This window comes from Amblyomma mixtum, chromosome 4 (genome assembly GCF_055824585.1).
Source record: "Amblyomma mixtum isolate Tamu chromosome 4, ASM5582458v1, whole genome shotgun sequence".
In the NCBI taxonomy this organism is placed as follows: Eukaryota; Metazoa; Arthropoda; class Arachnida; order Ixodida; family Ixodidae; genus Amblyomma; species Amblyomma mixtum.
Window position 1 is genome coordinate 89,467,041 of NC_143015.1, and position 15,226 is coordinate 89,482,266.

Consider the following 15,226-nt stretch of genomic DNA (forward strand, 5'->3'; position numbering starts at 1 on the left):
CAGGGAGCGGTAGAAATGCGAGTGGGCACATACGACAGGGAGTTTTTAAAAAAAGGACATGGTTTATTCAAAGGGTATGGGAGAGGCTTTTTTATTGCAGCAAACATGGCTAGGCTGATGATTGTGATGAGTTATCTTTTAAATAATCCTGTCGACTGAGGATGAAGTCAAGCACACGAAGGAGGACATAAATGGGTCGAAGGCAATAGAACACACTTCAGTGAAATTAGTAAGAACTTTAGAATCGTGTTCAAGTGTCTGCTTAGAGAACGAGGTTATAATATGTAGTGGTGTTTTCGCTTTTATAAGCAAAGTACTACCACGAATACGGCCTTTGGGAAATAAATTACCAAGGCAAAGGGCAGAGTTCCGAAAGTGTCCAGCAGGCGGTCTCAAATTATCAGGCACGTCTGCGGATATCCCTCTAAAAAAAAGTATAGGTGACTCTGGCACCTTGTTAGTACTGGCCTATGCGGCTGAAACTCCGACGCTAACGAAAACAATTGCTGGGACACTCAAGCTCTACCTTTAAGGGTATGACTTGCAACACTAAAGGGCTCCGTCAGCGTTCCACTTTCCGCCCGGGGACACGAAAAGTGTTTCCTTTTTCACAGTCACCCCCATTATGTGAAAGAGCACACGGCATAAAAATGAAGACCCGCTTTAACCAAGCCTTACGAACTTGACTGCGTCACCTAGCGGTAGCGTGTGACTCGCACCCCGAAGGAAGGGGTTCCATTATTACCCCACTTATTATCCCAGTTTCCTTTTGAGCACAAACCATTTACTTTAGATACTCACATGCTCTGAATACGTTTGAGGCAAGTTGCTGCCTTCCAATAACCTGTTTTCTAAGGTTTCAATCATTTTTCAAAACCGCCGCTCCACGTGCGAAATATCTCTTTCCGGCCAATCCGGAGTTTTCGCTCCCAGCGCCATCGGTGACGATACCGGATTTTCCGCACAACGCGTGTGTTATGCTGTCAATTAAAACCAAAATAAATCTTAGGCATTGGAGCTAGAGGACCATGGCATAGACGTCTATTATGAGTAGCGTAACACTGTAAACATAATATCGTTCATTAGGGAGTCAACTAACAGTTTTGACATACTAGCAAAACGAAAAGGAGGCATAGTAAACTAACGAGGTGATATGAAGATAGCAGGTAACCTAAGGAACGACGGGGAAAAAGCAGAATCTAAAGAAGGACAACGAAGCCACTGGGGGCAGGAAGGCTGACGGGATGTTACGATCAGAAAATTTGTCGCGAAAGTGAAGAGGTGGCCAGTAAAGTAAAAGCCAACTGGAATTGTACAAAGCGAGCAGCTACCTTCCGACAAACTTTACCTTGCTGCTAATGATATCGGCAGTTAATAAGCCGCAATCATCTTTTAGGTGCCTTATGGCAACGAACTGGTTTGCTAAGATAAGGAATGCTTCATGAAAAAAATTCTGGAAAAAAACACATTGGCTCACCGCTTTTAGCTTCGACGTGGTGAAGAACTGTGCCATGCAGTTCCGACAATCCTTCCAAAGTGTACCCTTGGAAAAGACGATGTACCTCGCGAACAGGTCGTCTAGCTCGTAGATGTTCAACGTATGCTGAGAGAGAAAATAACGACAGTTTCCTGAAGCTACAATTGTGAAGAGAGAAAACTTGGTTCGAGGTAAGAATGTCATTTCAAACGCGTGACATTCGCAAAGCAAATAAACATCGCACGCGCAAGCCTTTGTTTAATACTCGTGGGCTCGTTCCAACAAGTAGAGTTCAGGGAGTCATTAACCAAATCGATACTTTGGAGCGGGGAAGCGAGAAAATGAAAACATGTTCAGCCTGTGCAGTATGAGAGAGGTAAACACATGCAATGCCGTAAGGAACAGCCGTGGAAAAGAGTAGACGTCATACTCACTCCACGGCCATGAAACTTGAAGCCCTTGACGAAAATTTCGTTGATCATGCCCAGATCTTTAGTGACCACGAAAGGGGTGTCTCCCAGGTAGAAACTAAGTCAGATTGCGGTAAAATAAAACAAAAATAAAAATGCTTCATTGTATGTCATGTACAGCGACGGAAGCAGGTGTCGACATGGACGGACGAAGTACCAAGATAGCAGCGGAAAAGCGTTATAAGTTGCAAGGTGCAAAAAGCGGTAAAAAGAAAACAGGAGACGGCACTGAAGCCCCGCCTTAAGGGTATGACGCCCTAGCGTCAATTGTTTAATGCCCATATATGCGGAATTGGTCATTCTCTACAGTCATATATCGCAGGAAGTCCTCATGCACACTCGTGGTGCAATGATGCGCCGGTTAAGCCTAGCGCCATTGCCCTTGCAATGGTAGGTGCTGCCACCTGTGGACCTCCCGAGAGGACGTGTGGCCCCTTAGGCTTCCTTGCCACTGTCGGCAGGAGAAACAAAAACCCGCGGCACCGCAGCACGTCGAGTACGTTTAGCGGAATGCTCTCGATTTTACATTGTTGTAAATTCTAAGTTTATCCTGAAAGGCCAGGTGGTGCGCAAATTGGTGAATGAGTTCTGTATGCTGAACAAACCCAAGTGAACCTCGGAACGGCTCTTCCCAAAGGCTCACGTCGCCAACGGTAAAGCCTTGTTCATTACTCGCTTTTGCGAGGACCGTATGAAATCGCAATTCTGTTATTTAAGCTCAGGAGCTTTTTGCCAGCTTTTTGGCAGTTTGACAGTGTATTCAGCCAGCAAAGTCGAGAATTATGATCTTCTGAGTGAAGAACCTGAATATACTGAAATTACGTTTTGTTTTTCTTTTTATTACAGCGCCAAATGTATTAGCCTAGATCTTTCTATTTCACGTCGTCGTCCGTCCTTCGTCTCCATCATAAGCCCTATTCTCCCCAGCGTAGGAATTCAACAGCATAAGAAGACTCGGTGTGCACGATTACTCAATATTTAAGCTATGCTACGTAAGCCGCAAGTCGCAGCGAGGGATGCGTAGCAGCGACAAGATGTTTAAATGATAGGCATATAATCCCCATCGGGAAAAACATGTGTCGTAGGCAATAAAATCAATCCATTCGGTGGGGTAAATGATGCTACTAAAGCAGACAATTGTACTTGGCGCGAAGTAAATGACGTCATCAGAGCGGATAGCATTGGCTGAACGGAAGTGATGTCATGAAAACGAAAGTGCCTAATGCTGTCGCGTTCAAGCTAATTAGATGTCCGTATGAATTTTTAGAGCGCAGTTCTTAGGCGCCCGTTCGTAGTCGCAGTCGCCGCTGTTGTCGTCGACAGCGTAGCATTCCACCTGACAACTGCGGCAGCCAGTGGCAGAGCGAAACGCACCTGCCACAGCGAAAGCGGAGGAATGAATTGCAGATGGTACTAGTCGAAATCTTGAAATGGGCCTAGTGTTCAACACACCACACCACGCATACTGTGCACGGGTCCATGTGGACACAATCGTTTCCTGTGAGTGTCTGGGGAATCTCTTCCGCCCTGCCTCGTCAGCTGTATCCGGTTGCTGTCGGGCTCCATTGCATGGCTTACGCAGCGGTGACGGTGGCGGCATTGAAATGCAGGACGATGCAGAAGCGTACGCGGACACGACTAGACGCAAGCCTGACAAGAATGTATATGCAGCGCGTTCGAATACTCCGCGAGCGTGTATACATCTGCCTGCCAAAGGGGGAAACGTCATGAGCAGAAGGCCCAGCGGCCGGTCTTTTACATGGGTGAGTGTAGGACCGCAGCGCCATCCTTGGGGACGGCGCGGAAGCAGTTTTTCCGCCCAAAGCCCTTCTCGCCCTGGAGCTCCCCTCTTGCTCTAAGCGGCCCTCTCTCTTAGAGAGTCTCATTAAATCTCGTACGGTGCCCGGATGCCCTCGTTTCAGTGCCCGGATGAGTGGAATTCAGTGCCTGGATGTTGGCTCTCGGTCTCGGTGTGACGTCACCACACTGCCGACAACGGGAGCTAAAAGAAGGTGGCTGGCACGTTTAAGATCCCGGAGGGTGGCTAGAGCAGCGTAACACACCGCCTCCCAGCTGTGGCAGGCGGCGTGCGAAGAGCTGCGCAAAAATTTCCCGTTACCCACTATTGTAACCATCTGTCAATTTTTTCCAAGCTTCGGATGCACATTCTGTTTTCTCTGCAGCTGTCATATACGCATATTTTGTCCTCAATTTATAGCCCCAAGGGTATGCTTGCGAATCGTGTTCTGCGGCTTCTTTTGCATTGCGAGCGTTTAAAATCTCTTGAAGATGTCAGATACTCTAGTCGTGACTCCTCTTAAAGTTAGATCTTCTACGGATACTACAACAGCCCCACACATGGCTTAGAAGCAAAGCCCTTCAGGTAAAGGCGGTGCATTAGGGTAATTATGACCGTTGAGAATACTTTAGCTCTATATATCTAGCAGCGCTGGATCAGTACGAGCCCAATGCATGGCCTCCTGAATCTTAGCGTGCAAGCCGCCGCGACCTGTGGTCCATCTTCTGCCGTTCGTAGAGGGCATGAACTAACGGTGCACGCCGCCCTTCGCCATTAGTTTCCCCAATGCCGTGACTCATATGGCGTGGAAGATGACATCGGCATCTCTTTCTAGACTCCAAGGAGTCCATAATGGAACTTGTTACCAAACCCATTAGCCGCTGTTGCCAACGGCTCCACCCCGAGTGGTTCGGGTGATCCGCGAACGGTTAAGCGCACATGTTATGAGCCACATGCCCTCCCTGAAGTAGCTCTGGCTGGAAAAGACCAACTCCACAGTTAAGTACAAAACTGCCTGCTCGTAGCCGTGGCTATTCTACCACGGCGGATTGGTCCTGGTAATCATTCACACGCTACTACGGCCCAGTGGGCATGATCAGTGGCTGTTCAGTGGAAGTTGCATTCATACGTCGCGTCTCCAGTTTGTTAAACATTTGAGAAACCAGCTAGCGCTATTCACTCGTCGTACCTTGACGGTAATCATCACCAGCCTGACTACCACCAGTGTGGGACAAAGATCTCTTCCATATCTCCCCAACTGAAGCTGTCCTGTGTCATTTGCAGCCACGTTATGCCTTCAAAATTCTTGATATCATCCGCCCACCAAACTTCGTGCCGTGTCCTGCTACGCTTGCCTTCCCATGAAATCCAGTCTGTTACCTTTAACAACCATCGGTTATCTTGGTGCATTCACAATGGGAGATTGCGGTTACCCACGCGGTAATCAGCTGCATTTTTTAAAGTAAATAATATCGTACACTTACCCAAAGACATCACCATGCTCTTTAAGCCATTTTCCGAGGCTTTCGATGCAGTTCTGCAATTAACGAACTCCTTTAGATTACACGCCACTGTTACACTCAGAGAAAATCTAAAACTGTAGGAAAGAGAAATTTACTGCATCAGGTTTGCGCTTCGCCACACGTAGAATGAAAATGCTGCGAACTTCCACCGCAGTGAGAGGACCGAGAGGAACGAAATGTGAACTTTAGTGACGGCCCTAAAAATCCGCATCACTGATAAACACTAAATTAACACTCAACAATACACCGCCATGCACATAAAATGCAATCACGTGTGCTTCCAACATTAAATATTCTGGTAACAAGCGAAAATACAAATTAAGAATCCCTTGTGAACAACTATGCGAAAAAATATTTCGGGGCATACATCCGCTCCACCCAAGGATGCGATGTGGTACCGTTTAAAGGTTCCTTCAGAGGTCTTGGGGCCTCCTTTCATATCACTTCAATGACACGGACACTGTTCTTTAGTTTATTATATATTTACCACGAGGCGTACAAGGCCTCCCTCTCACAAAGTTCAAAGAACGTTCCTGAGTAGTCGAGGTATAGCGCGCTCGGCTCACGACCTAATGGGCATCGGTTAGAATCCCGGCTCGACCATTTTTCCTTTAGCGCCATCGTTCTTCTTTCTTAAATCACTACGCACGGATTGTGAAAGGATAAGTAAGGATAAGCTTGGACACCTCGTTGATAAAGACGGCGTCAGGCCTGATCCAGCCAAGACTGCAGCTGTCGAGTCGTTCAAGCCACCACAGTCTGTTAAAGAGCTGCAAAGTTTCTTGGGCGTATGCTCTTACTTTCGCCGCTTTATTCATCAGCGGACGTAGCTTACCCTCTGACAGGTCTACTTCAGAAAGATGTGGCTTTTGAGTTGACACCTGAGTACGAATCCGCCTTCCGCCAACTAAAATTCCTTTTTACGTCTCACCCTGTACTTCGCCACTTCGATCCCTCCGCTCCCACAGAGATTCACACCAAAGCCAGCGGTGCTGGCCTCGGCGCTGTTCTCGTCCAGCGATGCGACAACAAAGAGCACGTTGTTGCGTATGCGAGTCGCTCGCTCAGCAAGCCGGAGCGCAATTATACAGTCACCGAGCAAGATTGCTTGGCCGTCGTCTTCGCCACGCAGCGTTTCCGTTCCTATCTGTACGGACGCCCGTTCACCATCGTCACCGACCATCATGCCCTCTGCGGGCTCGTTAACCTTCGTGACCCGTGCGGACGCCTTGCACGGTGGGCTCTCCGGCTACAAGAGTTCGACTACACAGTCGTCTACAAGAGTGGTCGCCGTCACGCTGACGCGGACTGTCTTTCGAGGCTGCCCCTTCCTGAGTCGGAGTCTAACATCGATACTTTGGACCACTGCGTCGCGTCAGTGTCACCTGTTTTTCCTGATGTCGCAACGTTCAAAGCGGAACAGCAGAAAGACTTGACCCTACAGTCTCTCCTTCTGGAGGCTGAAGACCCTTCCAACGTCAGCCACTTTTGTGTGCGAGATGGTCTTTTGTGGAAGAAAAACTATTCTTCTACGGGCCAGCGCTTTCTGCTGGTAGTTCCGAAGAGCCTGTACTCCTCTGTCTTGCAGGCCATGCACGATGACCCTACATCTGGACATCTTGGCTCGGCACGGACGCTGCACCGTACACAGCCACGCTTCTATTGGCCGAAAATGCGGGCCACGACTGAGCGGTAAGTCGCCAGCTGCACTCAGTGTCAACGATACAAGCGACCTACTAGCCTTGCATCTGGTCAGCTTCACCCTGTGACACCGTCTGCAGCACCGTTTGAGCAAGTGGGCATAGATCTGCTGGGCCTGTTTCCAAAGTCCTATCATGGGAACCGCTGGATAGTGGTTAGCGTCCATTACCTTACCCGGTATTGTGAAACGGCAGCTCTACCCTCGGCTATGGCGTATCATGTGTCCTCTTTTCTGCTACGATTCATAGTTCTCCGTCATGGAACTCCAAAAGCTATCATCAGTGACCGTGGTCGGCAGTTCACCGCCGACGTCCTGGAGCAGCTTCTCCGTTCCTGCGCATCGCATTTTCGCCATTCCTCGCCTTACCATCCCCAGACGAATGGACTCACTGAGCGCACGAACCGCACGATCACTAACATGCTGTCAATGTATGTTAATTCAAGACACAAGAATTGGGATAGCGTCCTGCCGTTCATCACGTATGCGTTCAATACCGCGCGCCATGAGACTACTGGCTACAGCCCCCTCTTTTTACTCTATGCTCGCCCCCCACGCTACACCCTGGACACCATACTACTATTTTCTGACGAGCTTCATAAAGATCCCTCTATCGCTGAGACACTCTGTCTCGCCGAAGGAGCCCGGCGCCTTGCTCGCCTTCGTGTTCTCGCCTCCCAAGATCGGTCAAAAGCGCGCTACGATGCCCACCGCCGTCACGTTACTTACAGCGCCGGTGATTTGGTCTTGTTGTGGAGGCCTATCAGAAAGCGAGGGTTGTCTCAGAAGCTGCTGTGCCACTACGATAGACCCTACGTAATTATTGACCAAATTAGCGAGCTCAATTACTGCATATAGCTCGTCTGACGGCAAGCGGCCGTCGTTCAGCGCGAACCGAAGTCACTCCCGTTGCCCGGCTGAAGCCCTACCATTCGCGCGGCGCTTTCTAACTCGCCCAGCGGGCTTCGGCTGCGTACGGGGAAATGTGACGCCCATGATGAGGCGATACCCATTCTGCGTGGTCGGCGTTGCTGGATAAGCCGAAGATGAGGAGACCGAGGTTGGTGGCGTCTCGTGCTCGGCAAGCGGACCCAGGTGTTTTTCTACCTTCCGCCCCGGTCTTAATAAACCACTGGGCGCAACAATATGACTGAACAGTTCTGCGAGGTAGCAGGTGCGGCTGTTAATTTAGATAAATTCAAGTGGTTTTATTTTGGCCATTGAGGTGCAACGCTAAGTCATAAGGTGGCATAAACTGGGACTGCGGGACCCATCGCTACCTAGGGGTTCTTCTTCCCCAAGTTCGCAACAGTGGAGCCTGCTGGGATTTACAAATAATCTCCATGAGGCGACAAACCCAAGCTTAGAAGGGTAGGAAACTGTCAATGTTTGCTCGGGCTCAAGTCTGCAACATTTTTATTATTTGCAAAATTTGCCTATGGGCTGCAGGTGCCAGGAACAAAGGGCAGGTGATGCACCGAATATTTGCTGCTTTCGTATGGCATTCCCATGGGAACCCATGCATCACGATAACCTATTTCTTTCTCTAGAGTCCGGTGGAATAGTCCTTCTTCACTTATTCGTGCATCAGCTTGTTTCGCGTTTTTTTTTCTTTTCAAATCGGCAAACAACCTTTTTGGGTGGCTGTGGTCGTTAGGCGTCTCAGTACTCACTTGCCTTTCCTGTTCGCACCGACAGGACACACTCGTGAGGGGCCTTTATGGGGAATTCTTAAGGAAGTTGCTGACACCTTCAATTTCCTCACTGTGCGATTTTCTTTGAATACCTGCATAGCCTCTTCAGAAGGCAGACGACTCAGGCACTTAGAGAGTATTTGTTTCCTGTACCGTTGTATCGGCAACTTTTCAGGAGTTCCTTGACGCCAGTGTTTTAAAACGTGTTAGGCGTATGTGCATTTCTTGTGCTGCAAAAACATCTTCTTTAAACTGCAGACATCTACGCTGCCTATGTAGGCATGACTTCAAGCTAAGCAGATGCTCGCGCCATGGACGGGGAATTGTCACCTGTGCAGTACACCAGACACAATTGATCATTGCTTTATTCTGCGCATTGATGCTGTGTTCTTCTAGGAAATATTACAACTAGCAATTAAGGACATTGATATCACACCCTACAGTATCCGTTTTTTGCCTGTGGAGAAAAACTGTCTTGTGCTGTATGATCTATTTATGTTGCTGGGAGTTTTTAGTCTCTGGAAGAGCCGCATGGTGGACCGCCACGCCCAATCACCACGGTCGTCGAAATCTGTGTTTCGTGAACAATTCACTTTGGTGCGGGGAGTATATGCTTCCCTGCAAGAGCCACCCACCTAGCTGGTTCCCCTATCTGGATGCATGTGTGTGCCTCCCAGACTTTTGATGTTTTGGAAGGTGGGGTTATGCAAGGGTACGGTGGCACGGTGTTTTGTGTAGTAAGCATGCTTAGATCTTTCTTTTCTTTTCGGACGTAGGCTGTAGCCGCAGCCAGCGCGCCTCGTGTTAAACTGCACCAAACTCTCTCGCGCTGTGCATTGGAGAGCGTCGTCTTCATCAACTTCCTTCTGCTCCGTCCAGCGACACTGCCTGCTCACCGCCGTCTTCTGCGTAGCACAAATCCGCGCTTTCGCTCCGATTCCAATGTTGTAAACATTCTTGGTAGTTGTATTTTAGTATTGTGGGACTTGTTGAAAATCGTCCAGGCCCATGAATTTCGCATAGCAGGAAATAATAATGAAAAAAAGTGGTAGGGGTTTCACGTAGTTAAACCGAGAAGACGTGCGAAAGCGCGCGCTCACTCTCCAATTGGAGGGGGCACTTGAGCTACGCCTTAGGGGTATGACGTGATAGCTTTAGTGGGTTAATTCCTATAAATAGAGAATAGGTAATTTCCTACTTCACATTCATAGATCGCGGCGAGTCCTCAGCGCAGGGGTGCAGCGGTTAATTGACGCCCCACTGCACTCGCAGGCGGCTTTTTCTCTCACAGCCACCGGCGGGGATTGTGGGACCCGTCACCCGTGTTGCTCTTCCCGAGCAACCTCTCGCGACCATTCATTAATTTCACTTCTACCCGCCCCCTATTGGCTGCAGCTGTCGCGGCGCTCCTCCGAACTTACCCGAGCTTCCTCCCATTGGCTGCAGCTCGCGCGACGCTCCTCCGAGCTAGCCCGAGTAACTCGGGTAAGCTGGGGTTGTTCGAAGCACAAGACAAGAGAAGTTGACAAGGTTCTTGCTGGGGGCTGGTACGTCTGGATTAGCACTTTCGCTCTAATAAAATTATAAAGGAAAGAAGAGTGACGAAGGAGTGAAGAAAGGAGGAGAACGAGAATGAGAGAGGGCCATGTCAGCGGGAGGTCGTGCATGTTGTCTCGCTAGTATGTATGTAGTATGTATGCAGTTTTCGCAGGAAGTGTCAATCAGTGGACGTTTATAGTTTAAGAAGACACTCAGATCGGCAGTCGCTGTATATTTCTTCGAAACTGAGGAACTTAGCAAGAGCATACGACCAGGACAGGTGACGAAATTTGAACACACCGTGTGTCTTCAGCGCCTTTTTGAGCAGACCTTGTCTTTTCCTCGTGTTTCTTCGCTCTACTACAAATATGATGTCAAATCAACTACTCCGATGATAAGTCGTAGAACTGAAACACATTATCTTTGATACACTTTGGGCATTCGTTTTCAAGCCTTGGCAAACTGGGACATTTTCTTTGCTCTTTTGGCACGATACGTTGTGAGGCCAGTCTCAGTGGCCCAATGCCTAAACTTTTGGACTTAGCGGCCGCCTCTCGGCAAGTGTGAAGGAGCAACCACCCCTCTCCTGCGCGACATCAGAACATGTCAAAGAACTCCAGGACGTCATACCTGATTGGAAGCAATCAGCCAGTACTTCTGGCCCACGTGCCGCCTTGGGATGAACTCGCCTTCTATAGCCCCGGTAAAAGCACCGAATTCTTCTTTCAAAAGCATAGAAGGATGATGTACTTGGCTCGATGGTTATTTGGAACTTCGTGTTTTTTTATATATTTTTTGCAATATTTATCAGTGAGCACACGTTTTCTTTAGATCATTTCGCGCTTAAAATATAAAAAGATGTGCTGTCACAAACCGGTAGGGCTTCATCTACAAACGACTTTCTTTTAAGGAAACCTGAGGGGGAGGGGAATGATCAAGTCGAAGGGTTAATTTTTCAACCCTTTTGTCGCCATTTAAGATCGGCAACTTACGTCGCACACCGCACATGGCCAAGCGTAAAACAGGAACATTTTAGACTGAGCATTAGCATCCTTACCGCGCACAATACATCTAGATGATTTGATCACAACCTTTACGCTACCAGGAGAGTATAGCGTGTGGAAGCAATCCCCGGGCAGCATGCCAGAATGGAAGCGCTTCTGAACTGTGGTACATCTGCGCGTCTTTGCTACGGTCTCGACGATGCATTTTATATTAGCGGTGCAGATGTTAAGAATTAAATGTTTTAAGGTTTGACATGCGCGACCTCAATCGAGCACCACACGGAAAGCACGGCTAAACGCTAACCGAAACTAGCCCTAACTTGCCCCTAAAAGGTGGCCGTTTACGAGAACATATTTTGGTACCGTCCTGAGCTTGATTTGTGCCCTCGCGGACATGGGCCGAGTATTTTGTTCGACTCACGCCTCAGACCACTCGCTCGTCGCCGGGAAAAATGAAACAGCATTCCATGAAGCATGGAATTAAGAAAGCAGACAAGGAGGGCCTGGTAGCTGAATTGAAGTCACTTGCAAACAGGTTGGAAATCCCGGAAAAAACTTTTGATTGTGTAGACGCCGTGCACAGATTGCTGGCCAGAGATGGCGAAGTTCCTGTAATTCTTCTCAAATTCAAGTCAATGGGTGACCGTTGACGTTTACACACTGAGTGATGACCACATTTACATAAATGAGAACTTAACAACCTATACAAATAAACTACTGTGGCTTGCTAAAAACGCTGCCAAGATAAAATCATACAAATATTCTTGGGCAAAGAATGGACACGTGCTCACGAGGAAAGTGGATGGTTCTACTGTGGTAAAGATACACAATGAAGACGATATCAGCAAACTGTCGTAAAGTTTGATTCGTTCACTGAATGAATGAACACAAATCGCGTCTCCACGACCTCGTGTTCACAACCTGGACTTGACCTCGTACATGTAAATATCAGGAGTACTAGAAGGCATTGAAACGCGCTAAATGTCTACTTGTGTCAGTCATTAAAACCTTTAAACGTTGTGGTGTTAACTGAAACAAATTTAGATAAGTCGAGGCTCTCGGGTTTATATTGCAGGGATTTCAGTCATTCTCGCTCTGCCACTCCTCAGGTAGAGGTGGAGGCGTCTTAGCATTTGTGAGAAATGCATGGTTTGTTGAGGAATTAATTGGCACTTTTAGCGCTGTAGAGGTTCTTGCGCTTTCTGTTAGTAATCATGATGAGACTTTTGTGGTAATTACGGTCGACCGTCCGCCTAACTCTGACCTGCAATTATTTCTTTCTGAACTTTCCTGCCTCCTGTGGAAACATTCTCAGAGTAATGTTATATAGCAGGAGACCTTAACATTAACATTTTACTGCCAAAAAAGTGGTGTTGAGGATTATCTCGATTTATTAGCTGGTTATGGCATTGACAATACTATTCGTGGTTATACTCGTGAGAAATTTGTTGGTGCCCGGCTTGCTGAGTCTTGCATTGATTACATTGCTGCAAGATGCCAAACATTAGATTCAAAGGCTGCATTGATACAAGAAAAAGTCGCAGATCATTATTTTCAGGCTTTTTGTATGGTAAGCAACGAACCTGTGACTCCAATGTCAACTCTGCGCACAATAACCATTCTAGACGACTGACGTGTAAATGGCATGATCCAAAACTTTGATAGGGAAAGCTTAACGATGCATACTCACACGGATGCATACGATTTACTTGTTAAAAAATTCAACGATATTTACTCATGTTCCATGAGAGAGGTGAAGCAGAAACTAAGAAACACAGAAAAGAAGTGGAAAAAAATCATATTTTGGCGTTATCGTTGGAAAAAAGCAAGCTTTGCCAATGGTGTAAGAGTAGTCCCTCCGACACTGAGTTACAGAAGCTGTGTCGTACAGTTCGGAATAAACTTACATCAAAGTTAAGATTAGGAAAGTGGTTGTTTGGGGTGCTGAATTTGTAAAATGCCGCGGTAATATGAAAAAACGTGGCTATTTCCTCACGACATAATGGGTAAAACAAAGAACATAAATCTGGATACTGAACTAGCCCGTACCTTTGGCAGTGAAAGCAATCAATCTACGGCGGACTCATTCAGCGAACAGTTTGCTACATCTGTGAAGGAATTAAAAGCGCAACCGCAGGTTTCTCCAGCTCTGTACAACGGTCCAAACGTACCAAACTCTGCCTACTTACCGACGGTTGATGACACTGAGTTATGAAATATTCTTCAGGTCCTCCCACTAAGCAAGCCTCCCGGATACGAAAAGATCAGACTACGAGATTTAATAAATAATCACAGAAAACTAAAAACTGTGCTGCTGAATATTCTTAACGGTTGCTTCTCAACAAGGGAAATACCACAAGATATGAAAATATCTGTTATACGGCCCATCTGTAAAGTCGGGCAAAAAATCTGACAAGAGAAACTACCTACAAATCGCTATATGCCCACTATTACTATTTTAATAGAGAAAATTGTATATCAGAGCTTGTTGTTCTGCGACCAATTTGATATCTTTAATGGCGCACAGTACGGTTTCCGGCGGGAGACTAGCACTGTAGATCTTCTAGAAGATTGTTATGACAAAATTAACTTCCATATAGATAGAAATTAGATTGTCCTTGCATTTTTTTTAGACTTAACCAAGGCCTTTCACATGGTTGTCCACGGCATTCTGTTGCAGAAATTAGTGAAAATTGAATTTCGCGGACCTTACCTAATTTTTTCTCAAACTACCTTTTCAACCATGTTCAGGTTGTGAGAGTCAAATATTATTTCAGCGACTCTAAACCTCTTCTATATGGCGTGCCACAAGGCTCCGTTTTAGGGCCTTTTCTTTTCAATATTTATGTCAATGATTGAGCGGGTCATAGAGTGAATTCGGTATTTTACCAATACGCTGTTGACGCGGCGCTACTTGTTCCGAATGAGCTGGTCAATAGGCCTGCAGAGCTGTTACAAATCGACGTTATAAAAGTGTGTGATTGGTTTTCAGGTAATCAGATTTACATTATTAAGCAGAAAACAGCTCTGGTTTCTTTTATAAACTCTCACAAAAATGTCATATGAAATGAATCTGTTATCATGCACGGTACTGTCTGCCCTAGACGTTAATGTGTTTCTGTGCCCTTGTCTGAAAGAGTCAAATCTCTAGGCATTCATCTCGACGCCAACATGTCCTGGTCTGCTCATGTTGAGCACCTCACCAAACTACTCCGTGTAACCTCTATTTATGTTTACAGAATGAAATTCAATGCTTCTGTTAGGTTGATTCAGCTTGTGTTGAAGTGTATAGGAGAGTCTATTTTAAGGTACGGTGTCAGTGTTTATGGCTCATGGGCATTGTCTAGAAGGAGCCAAATGGACAGATTGCTATATAGAATTGCCGTAAATATTTTGTATGGCACGTCCAAGGAGGCCTTAGATAGTGCTGAAATAATGCTCGCAGCTTATGTGCACTCTATTCAAGATTTATTTACACATGTAGTAATTAGTAGAAACTACTTATCAAATAACTTTCAGCTTCCTCTAAACAAACCTAAAATACTAAGAAACGTAGAGCCGTTTAAACTATAAACTCCCAAAGATATGTGCCTACTACGAAAAAGGTGCCGAATCTACATCCCCTTCCTTTTTACCAGCTTCGAACTAAAATACTATCATTGCATACTCTCAAAGAGTGTTATGAAGCACGGTTGTTTTTAGTTGTATCCTATGAATCTGTGTAATTGACTTACGTTTGCAGTATGTGCAAGTGTGATTGTTGTTCCCATCAAAATATTTTTATTTTATGTTGCAAACCATGTTCTTTTGTCAGCACTGAGTCTGCACTTTGATTGCCGTGGCCCGCCCACAAGCGCCGTGTCTTGCGCTTCCGCGGGCACGCATATTTCCATGTGTAAATGTTACAAAATAAATATGTATGTACATGGTCTGTTCTGAAAGTAGTAGGACTGATTTTTTTTAACAAAAGTTATTCAAGGGAATAGTACAAACGATTACAATTTTTCAAGGTAGCACCCTTC

The 15,226-nt window shown here is 46.6% G+C and overlaps 1 pseudogene across 1 annotated transcript in view; it reads right to left on the reverse strand.

Annotated features, from left to right (window-relative positions):
- The window catches only part of LOC149347352 (putative cytochrome P450 6a20), a 41,437-nt pseudogene that overhangs the window by 24,642 nt on the left and 1,569 nt on the right, over positions 1–15,226 (reverse strand). The window contains exons 2-5 of the transcript XR_016282571.1: positions 7,697–7,727; positions 5,230–5,282; positions 1,912–2,005; positions 1,478–1,603 (exon numbers count right to left, since the gene is read on the reverse strand). The product of XR_016282571.1 is annotated as a putative cytochrome P450 6a20 (transcript). The remainder of the gene's footprint in view (positions 1–1,477; positions 1,604–1,911; positions 2,006–5,229; positions 5,283–7,696; positions 7,728–15,226) is intronic.